Source organism: Netta rufina (genome assembly GCF_964035555.1).
Source record: "Netta rufina genome assembly, chromosome: 11".
Classification (NCBI taxonomy): domain Eukaryota; kingdom Metazoa; phylum Chordata; class Aves; order Anseriformes; family Anatidae; genus Netta; species Netta rufina.
In genome coordinates, this window is record NC_140134.1 from 9579984 (window position 1) to 9598440 (window position 18457).

Sequence of the window (18457 nt, forward strand, 5' to 3'; positions counted from 1 at the left end):
AAGATTTACATTAAAAGAAAATCCTCGTATTTTTTCCAATAACAGCATAAAACCAGAAGAACTGCTCTTGAAAAGTATTCTGAAGTCTCTCAGGAGGATTAATGAAATATCCACACACTGTGTGCATGTGTGATCAGCTAGGAGGAGAGAGATTTTTATTAAAATATTTAACATCACTTCTCTTAGCACCTACTTTGCTGGTTTATTAGAATTTTTGGTGAAAGTAAGAACACTGAAGAAAATAAAGTTTAGGAGAACAAACTGACAACTTCTCTTCCCATTCCTCATCTTTTGTATTTGAGAAAACATTGTTGGGATGAAAACTCACTTAGAAAACCTCTTTTCACGCCACCTTTGATCTTTGCAGAATACATACACTTATAAAAGCTAGAAACAGCAGCAAAAACAGCAAAAGCAATTTAAAAAACTTCTGTGCATAGCCCTCTTTCAGGGCACCTTTAAGCAAATACACAAAGGAAAGAATGCTTGGGATCATACAAATGAAATTACATCCTGCAGCAAATGTCATTTTCTTGCCCTTGAACACAGTGCTGATCCCTGGGCGCCAGTTCACCAAAGAAACTCTGGTGTTCCTGTGCATCCCTTGAACCAGAGCATGGGCAACCGAGTACCTCACCAGTGTTTAGGACGTGACAAAATGTGAGGAGAGGAAGCTGGTATACAGTTTGACTGACCCCTAGCACAGGTGTTATCAGAGCATTCACTAGTTCATTATAATATCCCTACAAAAATTCTGGTAGATGGTGATCCAAATATCAGTAACAATTTATACGGAGAAGAAAAAACTAAAAGCAAAAAAGCCAACAGAAACCTTTCTTTGATACTGGACTGCATATAGCACATGATTTGCTGCTACACCAGGAAATGGAGGGGGAAAAAAAAGGAACAATGCACTTTTAGGAATCGTCTTGATGGCTCTGTCAGAACAGATTCCTGGTGTTCAAGTCTTACCTGCTCATAAACAAAAACCTGAGATGGATATGAAAGTGGGGATATCAAGCAGAAGTGCTTAAGCCATTCAGAAGCAGCTGCATTGCCACCTTCATCCTGAAGAACTGAAACCTTCAACAAAAAGAACAGGAAAGCTGCAGAGCTGCTGCACTGAAGTCTTTAAGGATCATCACAAAGGAACCTCTGACACCCTGTTCTCCTTTTCATTAAAACAGAAAACAGCATATAAGAATTTCAAGAAATTAAGGGAGATTACTGACAATTTCCTGATGGAAGGTGGCCGAGACTCCACTGCAGAGAGATGATATGATGCCCCGTCGAGCCATTTCCCCGGCCTCCCAAAGGCACCGTTTCCCAGGTCACTTGCTCTAAAGGACCCTGGGCTGCCACAGGAGCCCAGGAGACTGACTCAGCTTTAACACGGACATAGCTGGGGCCTGGAAGGGCTGCATGCCTGGCAGCAGGCTGGTGGTGGCTCGAGGAGCGCTGGCAACAGCGGGGACACTGCTGGAAAATTCCAGCATGGTCTGCACCGAGCGCTGCCCACAGCCACGGCCAGACAAAGGAAACGCGCGCCAGCAGGAAGCGACAAAAACAGCTTAGCCCCATTTTCAAATCGGAGTCAGCAATGCAATCTTTACTTAAATGTTAAGCCACATACACGGGCCATTAGTCAAAATTCCTTTTCTTTTTAATAGCTTTACCAGCTCTGACATTTTGTAACATTATTATTTTAACTCTGATCTGTTCCAGAGTTCACAGTGATCTTTAGAAAAATTGTTTTGGAAATGCCATGTTAAAGCATCTTCTGTATTTTACCGTAATTTGTCAAAGTTTTACTTAAAAGCAGGTAGTAAGATAAATGAAAGCGACCGAAAAAGTGGAGTACTTACAAGAAAATAAATGATGCCTAAACTCTGACAACAGCCGGTCCGCACCTTTTGTCTTCTCAGAGAAATATCACCCGACCTTACAGTGAGAAAGGCAACAACGTCCTATGTAAATCTCAAGGAATAAAGTCATTGGTCAGAAGAGGCAGAATGCACACTGTTCTGTAATACTACATTAAAATGCATTCTAGGTATTTAGTTTCTCAGTAGCTTTGGTCATTTTTCTGTTGATGCTTAATGTCTGTGATGGTCATTTTCACCTTGGACAACTTCTTCAGCTAATTGTGCTGTGCTGCTTTGCCCCTGTGGCCTCCACTGGCCCGTCCAGGTGCTCCTGCCCAGCAGCAATTCTTACCATTCATCCAGCATTCCTCCCTCCTTGCTTTTACCATTTTCTCCTTTCTGTGTATTCCCAAATGAACTCTTTCTTTGGCATGGGTTTGCAGCTATGCATGGTATCAAGCAATTCCCTTCTCATACAAGTTGCCATATCAACACACGTGCAACTCTTAGAGTGCATGATACTGAGCCTGATACTGAGCTTGGCTACGTTTGTTTTCAGATAAAATGCACTGCACCACATAGGAGCATGACGTGATGCTGCAGCTGAACTGTATTGTTAGTCTAATGACAAGCTAGAACAAGAGCATTGCTTGCTGTGCATTGTCTGCTGGCCTTGGCAGTTTCCGTATTGCACAGTACGACTTGTTTCCAGCTTGCAGCTGGTTTGTACAGCTCCAGCTGTGTGGTTGCCAAAAACACTTAAAGCCCAACCTGTGTCTAGTGAGAGAGAGTTTTAAGAGATGATTTTCCTTTTGTGCTTTTTTTTTTTTTTTTCTTTTTTGAAAGATGGAGATGCTGCAGAGCATAATCCCAAATTTTCCTTTTGTATTCAATTGGTATGCTGTGGGGTATTTATTAAACTGTTGCTTTAAACCACTGCAGTACTGCGTTGTGCAAGGTGAAGTAATGAGAAGACAGGACATGTCTCAAGCAAGACAATTTCAGATAACTTTGGGGAAACAAACGTGGAATACTTCCTGAGATTTTATTGTCATTTAAATGCTCCTCTAGAAAATGGTTTTATTAAATGTTAACTCAGAATAAAACTCCAAAACACAAATTCAGGCAGAGAATAGATGATTGTCATGGAAAAGTGATCCATCTGTGCATGATAAATTATTAACTTAGAGTATTAACTGAATGCAGTAGACCTCATCTAAAAAGGAATGATGCAATTTAGCTGATGAGATTTAAAATAACAGAGGCAACAACTGCAAATTAAGCAAAGCTGCCAACGATCAGAAGGATCATAAATACCACAAGGAAAGCACTAGAGAGGATAAAATGGTTTAAAACATGACAGTAGCCCTGGAAGATCAGACCAAACGTCCAGCTCGTCCATTATGCTGCTCCTGGCAGTGGCCCAGCGTGTAAGGGCACATCCAGCAACACTTTCTCCAAACCCTCAACTCCAGCAATATGCAAACTGGAAACTTCCTGAATATTCCTGAATACAGACCGTGTGTTTGAACTTGATAGTCTTACATGGAATTTTCCTTCATACATTTACCCAATTACCTTTTGAACTCATTTAAAATTTAGTATCCACAACATCCCGTGGAAGGACATTCCACAGCCTAACAGCTTTGTCTGAAGTACCTCATTGTGTGTGCTTTGAGCTGCCAACTTCTTGCTGCAGAAAAAAAATAAACCAAACAACAACAACAAAACAACAGATACAAACTCAACTCTTTTCTATCAGCTCTATTTACTTTTTCCTAAGCCATTATGATTTTTGATTTCTATTACACGCCCCCCTCAACCTATCCTGTAGTTAGAAGTGTCCTGATTTCTGTAATCATTCTCCAAGAGAGTGCCTGCTCCCAAACCTTCACCGATCTGCTCCACATTCCTCTATGGCATTCTTTTCAAGTTAGATTACACAGATATTCAGATGCTTGTGCAAAGAGGGTGAAAGAATTTTAGAGCAGGGAGAACAGAGTGATGTTTAAAGGTGGAAAAAATTTTCAGAGGGGAAAAACATACAGAAAATAGATGAAGGTTCATTTACTACATTTTTGTAAGCAGCAGAACTGTTTGAGGAAGTACTCTTAAAAAAAAAGAAAAAGACTTATAATAAGAAAGAACCCCTTAAGATCTGTAGTAGAAACCCATTTATTTTTCTCTGCCTTCATAATGTTTTACAGAGCCCAGATAATTTATTGGGTGCTGTTCCTCCCTCCAATAAGCATTTCACTGCATTTTGTAACCTTCTACTCTATCTATAAAAAGAGAACCACACTAGAGGCTGTACACTAATGAGACACTTCGTACTATGATTGCATTTATATTTGGGAAGGAAAGAAAAGAAATAATGGCAATAAATAGAATGGCAAACAAATGGACAGTGGGTGGTAGCAAAGGAGGATGAAGAATGATTGCCAGTGGTCTTTCAGTTAAAAGTTGCAAGTGTAATACTTAGAACTTTTTTTTTTTTTTTTTTTTTTCCAGTCTTGAGAAGCAGCTGGGATCTTTATCATCCACTTCCAAAAGCACAAACCATTTGCAAAGCATCTGAGAACACGCTTTCCTCTCACACTGGCCAGCCTCCCAGAGGCTCCCCGCGGATGGGGGCTGCCCTCTGGTTGCTGATGCCTGCACAGGAACACGAGGCAGAGACCTGTAGCAGGCAATGCTGCTGGTCTCAGCTTAGCACCACCTGACGGTACACCAGTGGGACAGGAGGAAACTGCTTGTTGCAGGTGCTCTTTACTAATACAGCATTTAAATCAACTGCAGCTGAGGTCAGAGAAGGTCAAGACAAGTACAATCCACTTGGGGTAAACGTCTTATTGGGAAAACACTTCAAAATATACCCCACGGCAGGCTCTGCGTACACACACAGAATTTTCCACTTTCATAAGTTTCTACACAAGGTCAAGTTTAAGTGCAAGAGCCTTGGTATTTCTAGAGACTGATATTGCTCATCTGCTGCTACAAACTGTCTTCTATTACGTTTTTAGAGAAACTACTCGCTTCTAACCTCCAGCATCTCAAACACCAAAGAGTCTATGAAAAAATGAGGAAAAAGCCACAGGACACACACATACACACATGCTGTATTCCATGATTCCCTCGATAGCAGCTGTGGGCTACGGGAGGCCACACACAACTTTTAGGGTATATTTCTTCAGATCCAAAATGTGATAATCAATTCTTTAAGTTGAACAAAAAGAGGTTGGCTTGCATTATTACCTACCTATCTGCAGGTGTCTTTCATTAGAATACTGAAATTCCTGTAGCCTGCCAAGCATCTACATTACCATCTCTTACATTTGTTTTCTTGCACTGTTGTCCATATGCAGTTATTCAACCTTAACTTCTCCAAGACATCCCAACTGTTTTTTTTCCTTTTAAGTTGCAGCAAATGTATTTCAGGTTTTCCCAAGAGTAAGACAGAAGAAATAAAAGAAAAGATTTTCCAGAGCTACCATATCACAGCTGAGGTTTCCTGCTTAGGAATTCAATTTATAATTGAATTTTGGTGCCTGTACAATTTTTGATGTTTTGATAAAAAAAAAAAAAAAAAAATTGCCCTTCCGAATGGCAAAATTACAAAGTTTTGAAAATCTCCATTTCTGCATTCTTATTAGACTACATGAGGTGGTGATAAAATCTACTATTTACCAAACATATTTCAGGACTCTTGGAACTAGACAAGAAGTACTTGCCCTATGATGAAGCAGAGCAGAACCAGAGGAAACGCTTGTTTTTTCACATTACTATATCTAAAAACATGCACATAAATAAGAGAAAACACACCGATATTTACATACTATGTAATACACTTCTGACATATATATATATATATACATATATATATATGCATGTATAAAAGTTTTCAACAGGTGACTTCACAAATGTAATACTGCCATAAACAGCTACAGAACATTAGCAGTCAGTGGAAATAAAATGAGTGTATTATGCTGGTGCTCTGCAAAGTTTGCAGTGGGAAATTCTTTCCATCTCTCTGCTGCCCGCTCTGCATAAACGCATCAAAATCTGAGCTGCTGCTCTGCCATGATCTCACTGTTATCTTCTGGCTATTATTCTCTCAAATCCCACCTGCAGGTCATTTTTACATGAATTGAACTGGTTAAAATCCTCTCTCATTTTTTCTTTTAACCTACGGTAAATTCAGACAGTCCAGGTCTAACTGATGGGAATTTATTTTTACCATTTAAAATATCAATGTTATTGTTTGGCTGCAGCTTAACAGCTCTGACTGATTTCATGCAGACTCATTTCACTTCAGCTTTTTCAGATAAATGCACTAGTTTGCTGGATGCTGAGAAGTGTGGCTGAAAGAGTAATTTCCATTATCTTCTTTTAGGCTCAGACCCATTTCCACAAAGAATTTGGAGCACTGTACAGAATTTACAGAGAGGAAAGAAAGCACATACCATTGTGAAAATAACTACTACAGGTTTGTTTATCTTTACTTGTTTACTAAGATAATCATAAATCCTCTCTCTCTTTGTATCTTAACAAATTTGGATGTGATTTTCGTTATGTAAAGGAAGCAAACTGATTATTCCTCTGCCTTTGAGGAAGACAGTATGCAGAGTTAAAAATCTGCATACACACAAACTGAAGTTCTTTTTTCTCTGTATGTGCAAGAAAACCCTGAATAAAAGCATCATACTTGTCAGCATTTTTCTCCACACCAGAGGGCTGAAAGGGAGCTTGACCTGGATAGGATAGTTTCCTACATTTTTTGTTTTGAAAATGATGACAGACCACTTAGTTTTGTGCAAACTGCCGCATATACTCAAACTTAGCATTCAAAAAAAAAAGTTGTTTAATGCATTTTTGCTGACTACAGTTTGAGAATCTCTCTTGTTGGAAACCAACAGACTAAAAAACAATGGAAAATTTGTTGGCCGTAACAGAGCTTGCAAATAATAAAGTTTAATATGGCTTGGATCTCTGTTTACAGAAGAAAGGCGGAACACAGTACTATGAAAGCTAATGCTACCACAACAGGCTCCCCCAGAAAAACACAGCTCTCAGGAGCAGAGTGACAAAGCTACCTAACCAAAGGTGCTGTACTTGTCGTCATTGCCAATTGTGAATTCTTACTATGATCACGTTTGAGAAGCTTGAACTAACGGCTTATGCTTCACTGTAAAAATCAATTCCAAAAAGCATCAAGAACATCCATTAGGGTCCTTCCCTCTTTTAGCCAACAGTCCTTGAACTGTTGTTTTCTACACCACTAATGCATGGAGACCACTCCTGCAGCACATAATAGTCAAAGATGTAAATACAACAGAAAGACATAATGAATATTTGTGGGTTTTGTTTGTTTGTTCAGATGGGGTTTTTAAACCTGAATCAATTTGCAGACCTGGTTTACCATGTGTCCTGGCTACCACCTGCTGCCCAGCAGTTTGGGTGCAGGCAATTTCAGCCACCAGTGCCCTGGAAGACCCAAGTGCCAAACAGCCCTGCCACATGGTTGGAGGGGGCACGGTCCCCAGCTGCTCTGGAGCTGTCATGGTTTCCTCTCACAGCAGTAGACAGCTCCCATGAGGAGAATCCTTTCTCCCTCATGCTAACAAAGCTTACTGAACAGTGGATTGCGTTATCAGGCATGCAGAATGCAGGCAAAAGAAATCCTGTAAAAACCACTGCTGCTACTTCTATCCTGTTATTGAACAGGAAAAAAATCATATTGAGCATCCTTGTTTTGGGTTTCACTGGTTATCTGGAACTTGAAGAGTCCTCTGACATAAAAATACGTATCTTACCCTGCCTTCTAGCTTCAGAAAAGAAGACTGCAGCCTTAACGGGGCTTCAGAAAAGAAGACTGCAACCTTAACAGGGTTCTTCCTTAGCACAGTATATGAATACCTTTCTCCTAATTCTTACCATTAGTTATGATATCAAAATCACCTAATGACAGTAACTTTAGGACCACTAATAGAGTCTTAGCTTTGATCCAGTGTTACAGGTGGCATAATACAGAAGTCAGCCTTTGCAACAAAAGATGTGTGGTTAGATAGCTTACACATACACAGTGCTAATGGTACAAGCAGTACACCTTACCTGTGTTGCCTGTATCGAGCGTGAAGTTGCACAGCGCAGTTACAGATGCAAGACTGGGGATTCACTCATTTCCCCACATTTGCCATCAGCCTTGTAGTTCTGCTTCCTCTTCCGTGCTCAGCAGCTCACTCACACAGCAGACAGCTCTCCACTTTTGCCAGGTTCATTTTCTGCCTAGTTAGTGAGTTAAATCAGCTGACAAAGCTCCAAGGTGCTAGTACCAACATGGGTGGGGCGGAAGGGAAAGGGCAGAGTGCTCAGGAACTTCCTTAGCAGCAGCAAGCTGCTAGGCTGGATTAAGTCCTTGCAGATAACTTCACTTTGAAAATACTTCTGAAGTTGGCACATCTTATCATAACCTATCACTATTATCTGCAAGCCATACAGTTGTTAACTGTGGGGTTGCAACTTTATCACTGGCATTAGAGAAAACTGAAACATAACTGGAAAAAAACTGCAAAAGTGAATATTTGAAGTATAAGGAATCCTCCTCCTCTTCCTCACTTGCCCTAACAGACTCAAAGCTGAGGCATTGAGCAATATGCTCAAGAACATGACCACTAAAGACCTGGTGGTGGGGTTCAGCTGGCTGGCCACAGTACGCAGGGACTGCCCAATGTTCAGCTGCTTACTGACGCACCGATACTTCAAGTTTTGCCTTCTGCAGGTCTTCTGAGAAAGGCTGCAGCCTGCTACTCTACTGGCTTTCAGGAATTGCATCGGAAAACCTCATTTCAGTGAAGTAAACTTCAGCTATCGAGAAGTTTGCCTAAGCCTCATCAGCATCGCCAGTACCGGTATGCTTTGTTTACTCAAGAATACTTTATTGCTTTAATTTAACTAAGTAAGGAACTGACCTGGGCTAAATCAACACAAGGATTTCAAATAAACTCAAGAATATGCACTAAGAAGTGTCAATCATTTTTAATTAAACCTGCACATGCACTTCTTTGTTGGATTTATGTAACTCTTATTTTTAGGCAAAACATTAATTTCTGGGCTGCGCCTCCGTTATTATTTGTTCAGCAGAAGAACAAACTTAAGCAACTCCCACCTTTTCTTCCCCACAGGAGCCCATTGCTCCTGCGCCAGCCTAGCCACCAAGACAGCGGTGTTCCAGGCTGGCTGTTGGTCATTTTTAGCAGGGTTTTCCTTCTCCAGCTGAATCACTTCCCTGACTTGGTTTATCACATGGCTGCACAGACACATGTGCTGGCACAACGCAGGTGGCAGCGCAGAAGTGGAAACGAACAATGGGCAAGGAAGGGAAGTGGGGCCTTACCCAGCTGCATATATGCTATCCTAGCTGGAATTTGCTTTGTTCTCACACAAGATAAACTAAAGAAACATTAAAAGATGGGAAAGTGATGAAAAATTAATAATGAGGAAGGGGTATGACAATCAAGACTAGGAAGCAGACTCAGACTGAGGGTATTGAACCAACTAAATAGTGAGGTGATTGCTTTTAAGCACCCCACAACTCAGTCCTAAATTCCAGAGAAAGGCTGAATGCATTTCACTTCATAAATGCAAACATACTCTCTGATATCAAATTTTCCAGAACGGTGCCATTTATAGTCACACAAACTAATGACTTACCACTTACAGTGGCTTTTCCATCGTGTTAAATTCCAAGTTTGACCACATTAATCTCTCAAATGCACAAAGAGAAAACTCCCTTTTGTGAATGCCACTGCTGAACCTCTGAAGAAATATCAACAAAGTGAAATATAAGAGTTTAAGAAAATGCCTTAATTTAGAATTACAAGTGTTTTTGGAAGAGGGAGATGGGCGGAATTCCATATTTCATTTCTGCTTTGGTGTTTCTGATTATGTTCTCAAGGATGCCAAAGTGCCTGCTTGATTAGTTACAGAAGAGCTAAGCAGCATCCTGGCAGCTGCTGCAGCAAGCAACGAACTTGTCACTTGATGCCATTACACACCAGTGGGTGTCAAGTTCTGTGAATGGAAGGGTTTTCCAACTTTCCAACCACTGCCACAGTCCAGTGGGCAGGATGATGGCAAGAGTTAGATGCCTGCAAGCCAAGCTGTAAGAAAATCCTTCTTAATCCTCGAAAGCAAGTTCTGAATGTCATGTTGGCTCGGAAGGCTAAAATTTTCATTTCCGTTCCTCCTTCTGAGATGCTCTACGTGGCTAGGTGCCACAGAGATTTGCATGCTGATAGATAACAGATCAATCTGGTTTTGGAGGCTTACCTAATGGTCTAGCAAGCAAACTAGGCACAAGTCCTTTACAGTCTCTTCTGAAACTCATCAAAGTTAAAACTACTCCAATGAGACATGTTGACATCATCAAAATTTTATAGAAACTTTGCATAAAAGTTACAATGTCTGAAATTCCCAATGATAAATACGGCTGACAAGGAAAACCAGAGAACGGCCTATGAAATAGCCCCACAGCTGTTAGGTACCTACTGCCACTTTGCAGCCATTAAGGAGCATTTGTTTTCCTAGGATTCCGTCATTAAATGTCAAAGTGGTCAAAATGAGGAATAGCTAAAATAAAGACTGGTGTCCATTTCACAGTAAGCATTATTGTGCTATGATAACGGAGAGAATTCCTGTTTCAAACTGGAATAAGGTTGGAATATACTCTTACATTCAGTCAAAAGAAGTTAGAGTTATAACTGATTCCACAGGTGTTTTTTGTTTGTTTGTTTGTTTGTTTGTTTGTTTTTTTTGATTACACAGTCACAGTTACACCTTCTGAATTTCGGTGGCTTCTGAACAGACCATTTATACTTAATTTTCCCCCTAGCCAGTGCAGGTAGACTGCAAGTCTTGTGTCCCAGCCAACGTCCTATTATAATTATTCCACTGTTTCACTTGGCATTTAATAAAAATGCCTTTATATATTGTACGCTTGTCATCTCTTTCTTCTATCCATCATTACACTGTTGATTTCCAAAGTAATATGTGCTTAGCATGCCACAGATGTTATGAGTAGTGAATAGCAACATTTACAAATAATAAACATTTAATACAAACATTAGTTGAGCACAACTTCTAAACTGCGTTGTTAGACAGACTGTTTATGAACTACAGAATTTTATATTAACACTAGGCTTTGATGACTAAACGGGTTCTTTTATCCCAGCAAACAGAAACTACAATGAACATAGGAGCTGATTACACACTAGGAACTACAGTTATTCTTTTACCTAATCCACAGGATTTCAGCAGTTATAAGCCTACAGTGGCTGAAGCTCCCATTTATGACTCACACTACAGTTTTTCCTCTCTCCTATTGTTTTGCAAATTCTCTGCTTAATTTAAAGTACATTTCAACTCAAAACTTCCAGCCTCAGTGGAAACTTGACAATAACATGCTCCAAATATGTGATGTTTCACGGGCGTGTCTCCACATCTTCAGTCAATTTAGATCTGGGCTGGTACGGCCCTACCCTCGTCGCTACTTCTGATTTTGTGCCCCCATCTGTGTGTGCAGCCAGATGTTGGCACCTGCCCCTCAGGAGGCAGCTCAGGGTGCTGAGCGGGCTGGAGACCAAGCAAGGGCTGATGCAAGGAGACGGAGGGAGAGAGCATGTAGTGGTGGGGCAGGAGCAATACAGGACATGGCACACAACAGAACTCTAGCAATCCAGATGCTAGATGGGTTGAAATGGAGATACATTGTCAGGAGTCGCTAATCGTCCTGCATGAGCCACACCCGAAACGGAATTGGCATTCTGAGGCATGGGTTTTAAGGCACTGATTTATTATCATAAAGCATATTTTAAATCTGTATATAAGTAGAGAAGTTGTCCTACATATACTAGTGATATGAGTACATTATGAAGACCTATTTCAACAAAATTTCATTAAGTGCCAATTTAAACTTCTGGGATTATGAGTTCAGTCAGAATAATGCCTATGTTCTCTGCCTTATGGCTAGCAATTATGCTTTTGAAATGCATTTGGATAATACCTGGGATGCTACAGCAGCCATACTGAAACCTGGAACTCTTTTGCTTCGTCGCTTTGCTTTGCTTAACAGCCAGTTTTTTATGGTAAATCAGTGATAGGAACAACAATTTATGGATGAAGATATGCTAAATAAAACTGTACTGCTTGTAGAGGAGCATGCTTTGGCACATACCAGAGTTATAATCAAAATCTCACGTCTGTAAGAACAGCATGAAGGCAGCAAGACAAGATTCAAACTACTTTACGTTGATAACTTTTCCTGCAGGGTACTCCAGGGCAGAGCCCATTAAACAAACATCTCCCCAAATAAATGCACAAAATGGCAAAACCTTTAACATCATCACACTCCCATGCAAACTATTTCCATCAGCCTACCATTCTCTTCCAGACGGGGAAATTCCCACTCAGTCAGCAATAAAAAATGCATTCAGTTATCAGTTTACCTACTAATGAGTAGCTTTTAGCATATAGTGCCAATTCAGAGTCAGGTCTGGAACATGAGAGAATACTCCTTAATAATTTAGAAGACTCATTAATCTAATCGCAGAAGATAAGCAAACAGCATTTGGTATCTACTCATATTTCCAAACCAAATCAAGGTACAGCATTTCAGAAGCCTTTAGGATTTATCAGGCGATAAATATTTGCAAAATGTTCTTCTGTGGAATAACTTGTTAGCAGAAAAATTATTCATCTTAGAAAGCCCATATTATTAGAGACTAAACATCAGGAACCTTAGGAAACTTGCACTTTTGATAATTATAACACAAGGTTTGAAAATTATTCAGTGGAACAGATGCCAGAAGTCTTTACAACTTGGTATGTTAAATAGACAATACGTAGGTCTATTCCGGCTGTGCACAGTACAAAATATAAGCATTCCACAGAGGTTAAGTATGCCCAGAGACAGAACTCACATTTGCTATCAAATACTCAATTTGATATCACAATGCAGAGAAGCAGGCAAGAGGAAAAGGCAGCATATAGACTTGTGCTGGGAACAGACACACAAGTGAAAAAACAGGTTGCCTCAAATTCTGTACTTGGCCACAAGGATGATCCTTGTTCCCACCAGATATTAGTTACAACTGGCAATGCAGTAATTGGCATGAGTATTTTTGGGAAAAGAAGTTATACAACAACTTGGTATAAGTCCTTGTCACTACCCCATCCCCAATTATGGCCAGAACCACAGCATTTATCTAAAAACAAACACCACCACGAAAGGAGAACCCAAACATAATTTGCTTTGTTTTCTTGGTGTTTCCTGCTATGAACTACCTTAACACTCTAGAATCACAGCATCACAAAATGCTTAGGGCTGGAAGGGACCTTTAAAGATGATCTAGTGCAGCCTAGAATTGCTTTTACCTCTGTGCAAACCACCACCAGTAATGAGGACTAGCCTACTGAGAGAATTACCTGCTTAGATCTCTAGTTGTATGTGATCCCTTACTTGTTTGTAGAACAATGATATTCTTCCTTCTGTCTTGAAGTCCTCCTAAATGAGATAATTTCCATGCAGAAGTAGATGGATGGAGCACCCACTAGTACCCTGGGGAAGAAGGGAGGTCCCATGTGCTCCTGCTGCCTTCGTCGGGCAGGGCTGGGAACAGCAGATAGGGAGCTGTAGGTGCTCCACTGCATTCACTGCATTTCTTGCTCCATTTAGATTAATTATGTGCTCCAAGTTCCCATGGATCTTAGCATTTTTTTTTCCATGTGCTGTATATAGAATCACAGAATATCCTGAGTTGGAAGGGACCCACAAAGATCATCGAGTACACCTCCTGGCTCCACCGGACCACCCAAAAAATCAAACCATGTGTCCAAGAGCATTGTCTAAACCCTTCTTGAACTCCAGCAGGCTCGGTGCTGTGACCATGTCCCTGTGGAGCCTGTCCCAATGCCCAACCACCCTCTGGGTGCAGAACCTTTCCTTAACCCCCAGCGTGACCCTCCCCTGTCCCAGCTCTATGCCGTTCCCTTGGGTCCTGTCACTGTCCCCAAAGAGCAGAGCTCAGCGCCTGCCCCTCTGCTCCCCTCGTGAGGGAGCTGCAGGCCGCCATGAGGCCTCCCCTCAGCCTGCTCTGCTCGGGGCTGAACACACCAAGGGACCTCACTCAGCTGCTCCTCACAAATCTTGCCCTCCAGACCCTTTGGCATCCTTGTAGCCCTCCTTTGGATGCTCTCTAATAGTTTATATAAAGGACTAAACCAACGGTACTTTCTCTTCGCTATCTACAAAACTAGTAACATCTCCCTTCAACAACTAAATCAATGGGCAGAATTACTTTACTATGTAGGATAAAAATACTTAAGCAGATGTGCTTTAGAGCCTGTGCCTGTTATATTCCTACAGAAAAGAAGGACACAGAACACCATTTTAGTGTAGATCGTTCTGAAATGGCAGTAATTAAAGAACATGCAATTTCCTTAATTACAAGTCCCTTCTTTATAAAATGCCCCCTTTAAACAAATCAGTTTATATTATAAACAGTGAAGCATAGCACAATGCTGCCGTTTCAAAGATAAATGTATCTGACACTTGTTCTTTCCTGAACTTACCACACTAACATTTACCTTCCACATCAGGCCTATAAACAGCTTGTCATAACACAACCAGGAATTGACTGATCAGGCTATTCGAAAACATTTTGGGGCCACAAGTATGTGTAGGGGAATGTTGCTTAAAGATTACAGAACAGAATAAGTGTGAAATAAAACAAGGAAAGGACAATTATGAATTACTTAAAAATAGTTCATACTTTCTATTCCTGTATCAGCTTATCAGACGAATACTGATGGTGGGGGTTTTGTGTGTGTGTGTTTGGTTTGCTTGTATTTGCTTGGTCTTTTTTGATTTTATTTTTTAAAAGGGCTTTCCAAAGTCATTACTCAATTTCTAAACCAGCTTTTTAAAACTTCCACCAATCAAAACATTTGTCAGCATAATGGCGGAACAAAACCCGGGGGACCCAGTCAGCTTCCTTTTCTCTCTTACAAGACAGCACGCTAACAGAAGCGAGGAAGAGCTTGTATAGACTTAGCAGAGCTTTCCAGAAAGGCGTGGGCTTAAAGCAAGGTAATTCAATTATATATACAACCTACCAAACTGCACCTCTCCTATCTCCACTCGTGCTCTTTTCAAACTCTTAGAAGAAAAGGATTGGAATTGCTACAAGGCTTTTTTAAGCACATACCTGAATACTGTAACACCTATGGAAAGCAGCATAGCCAAGAAATAACAGCTCTGTAACACACATTGCTACCCCTTAATGCAGCAGAAAAATCAAATGCTGAAGTGTCAAAATACATTGCAGCATGTATGTGTGTAAATGTCTTAATCCTTACACGCAGTGTATCAAAATAAAACAACATTTTCCCAAGAAATTGAAAATATAATGACTGCATCTTTACATTATACTAACAGTATATGGAACCCCTCCTGTAACCAGCTGGTTTTGTTTGCTTGTTTGTGCTTTTAACCAACTTGTGCACTGCATGTTCTGTTCAAACAGGACAAGAGGATTAATGAGCAGTAATGTCTTCTCAAATCTTCTTTTCCAACTACAGTGTATCCACTTAAACCTAACTAATGGAGTCTTTGTCAGGGAGTGTAGAGATACAAGAAGGGGTAATGGTTTTAAACTAAAAAAAAAAAAAAAAAAAAAAAAAAAAAAGGTAGATTTAGATAAGATATAAGGAAGAAATTCTTTATTGTGAGGGTGGTGAGGTATCGGAACAGGCTGCACAGGGAAGCTATGGATGCTCCTTCCCTGGAAGTGTTTAAGGCCAGGCTAGATGGGGCTTTGGACAGCCGGGTATGGTGGGAGGTGCCCCTGCCCATGGCAAGGGGCTGGAATTAGATGGGCTTTGAGGTCCCTTCCAACTCAAACCATTCTGTGAATCTAAATTCAGACCAACTAATTGCAAACAACTGAGCCGTTTCCCACAGCATTTTCCTCAAGAAACTGTCTGCTCATGGCTTGGACTGGTGTACCCACTTCATTGGGTTAAAAACTGGCTGGATAGCCAGGCCCAAAGAGTCATGGTGAATGGAGTTAAATCCAGTTGGAGACCAGTCACTAGTGGAGTCCCCCAGAGCTCAGTACTGGGGACAGACCTCTTTAATACTTTTATTGCTGATCTGGATCTGATGTTTAGGTGTAGAGCTTAGTGATATGGTTTAGTGGAGGACTGGTTAGTGTTAGGTCAGAGGTTGGACTAGGTGATCTTGGAGGGCTCTTCCAACCTAGGCGATTCTGTAAGAGTCAAGATTTTGCTAGGTCTCATTCTCTGGGGTCTAATACAAACCTGTATCACATAATAGTACCTTTTTCCTATTAATTCCACTATTCTGTGAGGAAACATTTCCATATCATACAAAAATAAAGCAATAAAAAATTGTGGGAACACACAAAAGGTCAACGATAAGAATAGTAACTAATATAGTTATAGTTACAAAGTATAGAGATGTTCATTTCCTATAACTCAATATATACTGAATCAAGAATGTAGAGATACCAACTTTGGAAATAAGAAGAAATAAGAAGAAAAAGATTCCAGTGTAAAATGTTTTATTCCTACTACCCTGAACCGGGTAACTATAAAAGGTGATAATCCAATAGGAAGCAACAGGCCAGTATATCCAAAATAATCAAACTCCTCAAAACATGAAATACAAGCTGTCATGCAGCAACTACAAAACTATATTCTATTGACATTTATAATACAGCCTAACTCAAGAGACAAAGCTGGCAAGTAAGACATCTGCTCCTTCAATAAACCCTGGATCAACTCCTCAGATATGTTAGCAAAAACCTGATTTAAACTTGCTAAGAAAACACAAACATCATTGGGTTTTCCAGAAAGGATGGCATGATTTTCCTCAGTTCTTGCATTCAGTTCTGCTCAGTTATAGCCATTCTCTCTCCTGAAATAGTAGAAAGCAGAAAGTAATAATCAAATGTGGAAAACAGATCTCTTCATAGGAACTTCAGAAATCAAATGCTGATAATTATCAAGATTCTATATGATTTTTATTTACTGCTGTCTTTAAAACACTTTGTTGTGTCTACAAGAAACCAAGGCATTTCCTAACCTTTCTTTCAGGGTTTTCTTTTCCCAATGAGCATCTAGCCTTCTGATGTCAGTTGCTTCTGCAAACTATTAAGCAGTGGTTCCTTCCAGAGATGGCATTAAATTAACTGCTCTATGAAAAACACTTGCAAGGCTACTCTGCAGTTGCTCTGAGCCACAACATCACTGAGCCCTGCCAGCTGGCACCCCTGACCAGAGGGGCATTTTCCCCTGGGTGCACACTCCCTGCTTCCCACTGGGTCCTTTCATTCTCATGGCAGGATTAGACCAGTGAAACAGGCTGAGGGGCAGACCTGGGCTAGCGAAATCCATTTTTCTATTGAGTTTACAATACGTGGCAATGGAGCAAGTCTGCTGAAAGCTAGCTTGCATCCCCCTACAGCTCTTCATTTCATATGGTTTGAAAGCTTGCTCATACTGAAGGAACCATTTGGATACCCAGTGCTAAGGAACAGTAACTTCAGGCCTCCCTTCGAGGGAAGCTATGTCTCCCCATGACAGGAACACAAAGCGAGTCCTTGTTTCATTTAAAGTAGAGTCATACAAATGAAGCACAAATACAAATTTTCCTCTAAAAGCAAACAGACCTTTGGCTAGTTCTTAAACCTTCTGACTTTTCAATGTCATTTTGATTAGGATTGTTTTAAATTTATTTTGATTGAAATACAGCCCAGTTGGCAGTGGTAGAGATGCTTTTCTTTGACAGTCCACAGCTATTTCATTAAGAGTGCTGGATATCCTGCACAGAGTTCAGGAAGGAAGAACATCAGGCCAGTTCAACATGAAATTCTGTTCATTTAGGTTTTATTTTTCCCTAAGATTGACAGCACAGCTCTTCTTCATACTATTATAAGTTAAAAAATGAAGGCACCACTGGTAACTTTATTGGAAATTGCTTTGCTGAATACAGACTTGCATGCAAACCATTTCAAGGAAGATTTTCACATGCAACTCCTGGCATGCCAAAGAAATGTTCATGTACAGCTGAGTTTGGACCACAGTGGTGTTTTTCCCCCTTTCTTTCAGCAGCTGCACTTAGGTATCTCCTTTATGAAAGGCCACATCCACACAACTGCCTACATGAAATAAAAACTCTCATATATAAGCTAGATGTTCTGAAACAGTTTTAGCCAGTATAAACATGAGCACAGACACAGGGGATGCAAGTTTCAGCAGTCTCTCCAGGAGTGGATATGCCTCCATGTTTAGTACATTGGCTTAAAACAGTTAAGAAAAGCAGCTTGTCAGAAAGGTGATTAAAAGGGACCTTAAAGATTTATCTGGATATATTCAGCTCACACAATACTTTCATCTCAACATGCAATCATTTTTTGCCATACAAAAATTCTTTTTCTACTATTCCTAAGTACCAGAATTTTTGAAAACTGTTGTCTCCAAGGAGAGCATTATGATCAGCTTTCCTGTTCAAA

The 18457-nt window shown here is 40.4% G+C and overlaps 1 protein-coding gene across 5 annotated transcripts in view; it reads right to left on the bottom strand.

The window, feature by feature from the left end:
* PEAK1 (pseudopodium enriched atypical kinase 1) overlaps positions 1-18457 on the bottom strand; it is a 115144-nt gene that overhangs the window by 66083 nt on the left and 30604 nt on the right. The window contains exon 1 of one of the 5 annotated variants that reach the window (XM_084293314.1): positions 973-1073. The exons of the other annotated variants lie outside the window; for them this stretch is intronic. The gene's annotated coding sequence lies outside the window, so the exon portion shown is untranslated. Of the gene's footprint in view, positions 1-972; positions 1074-18457 lie in introns of those variants that run through there. 5 annotated transcript variants of the gene reach the window in all.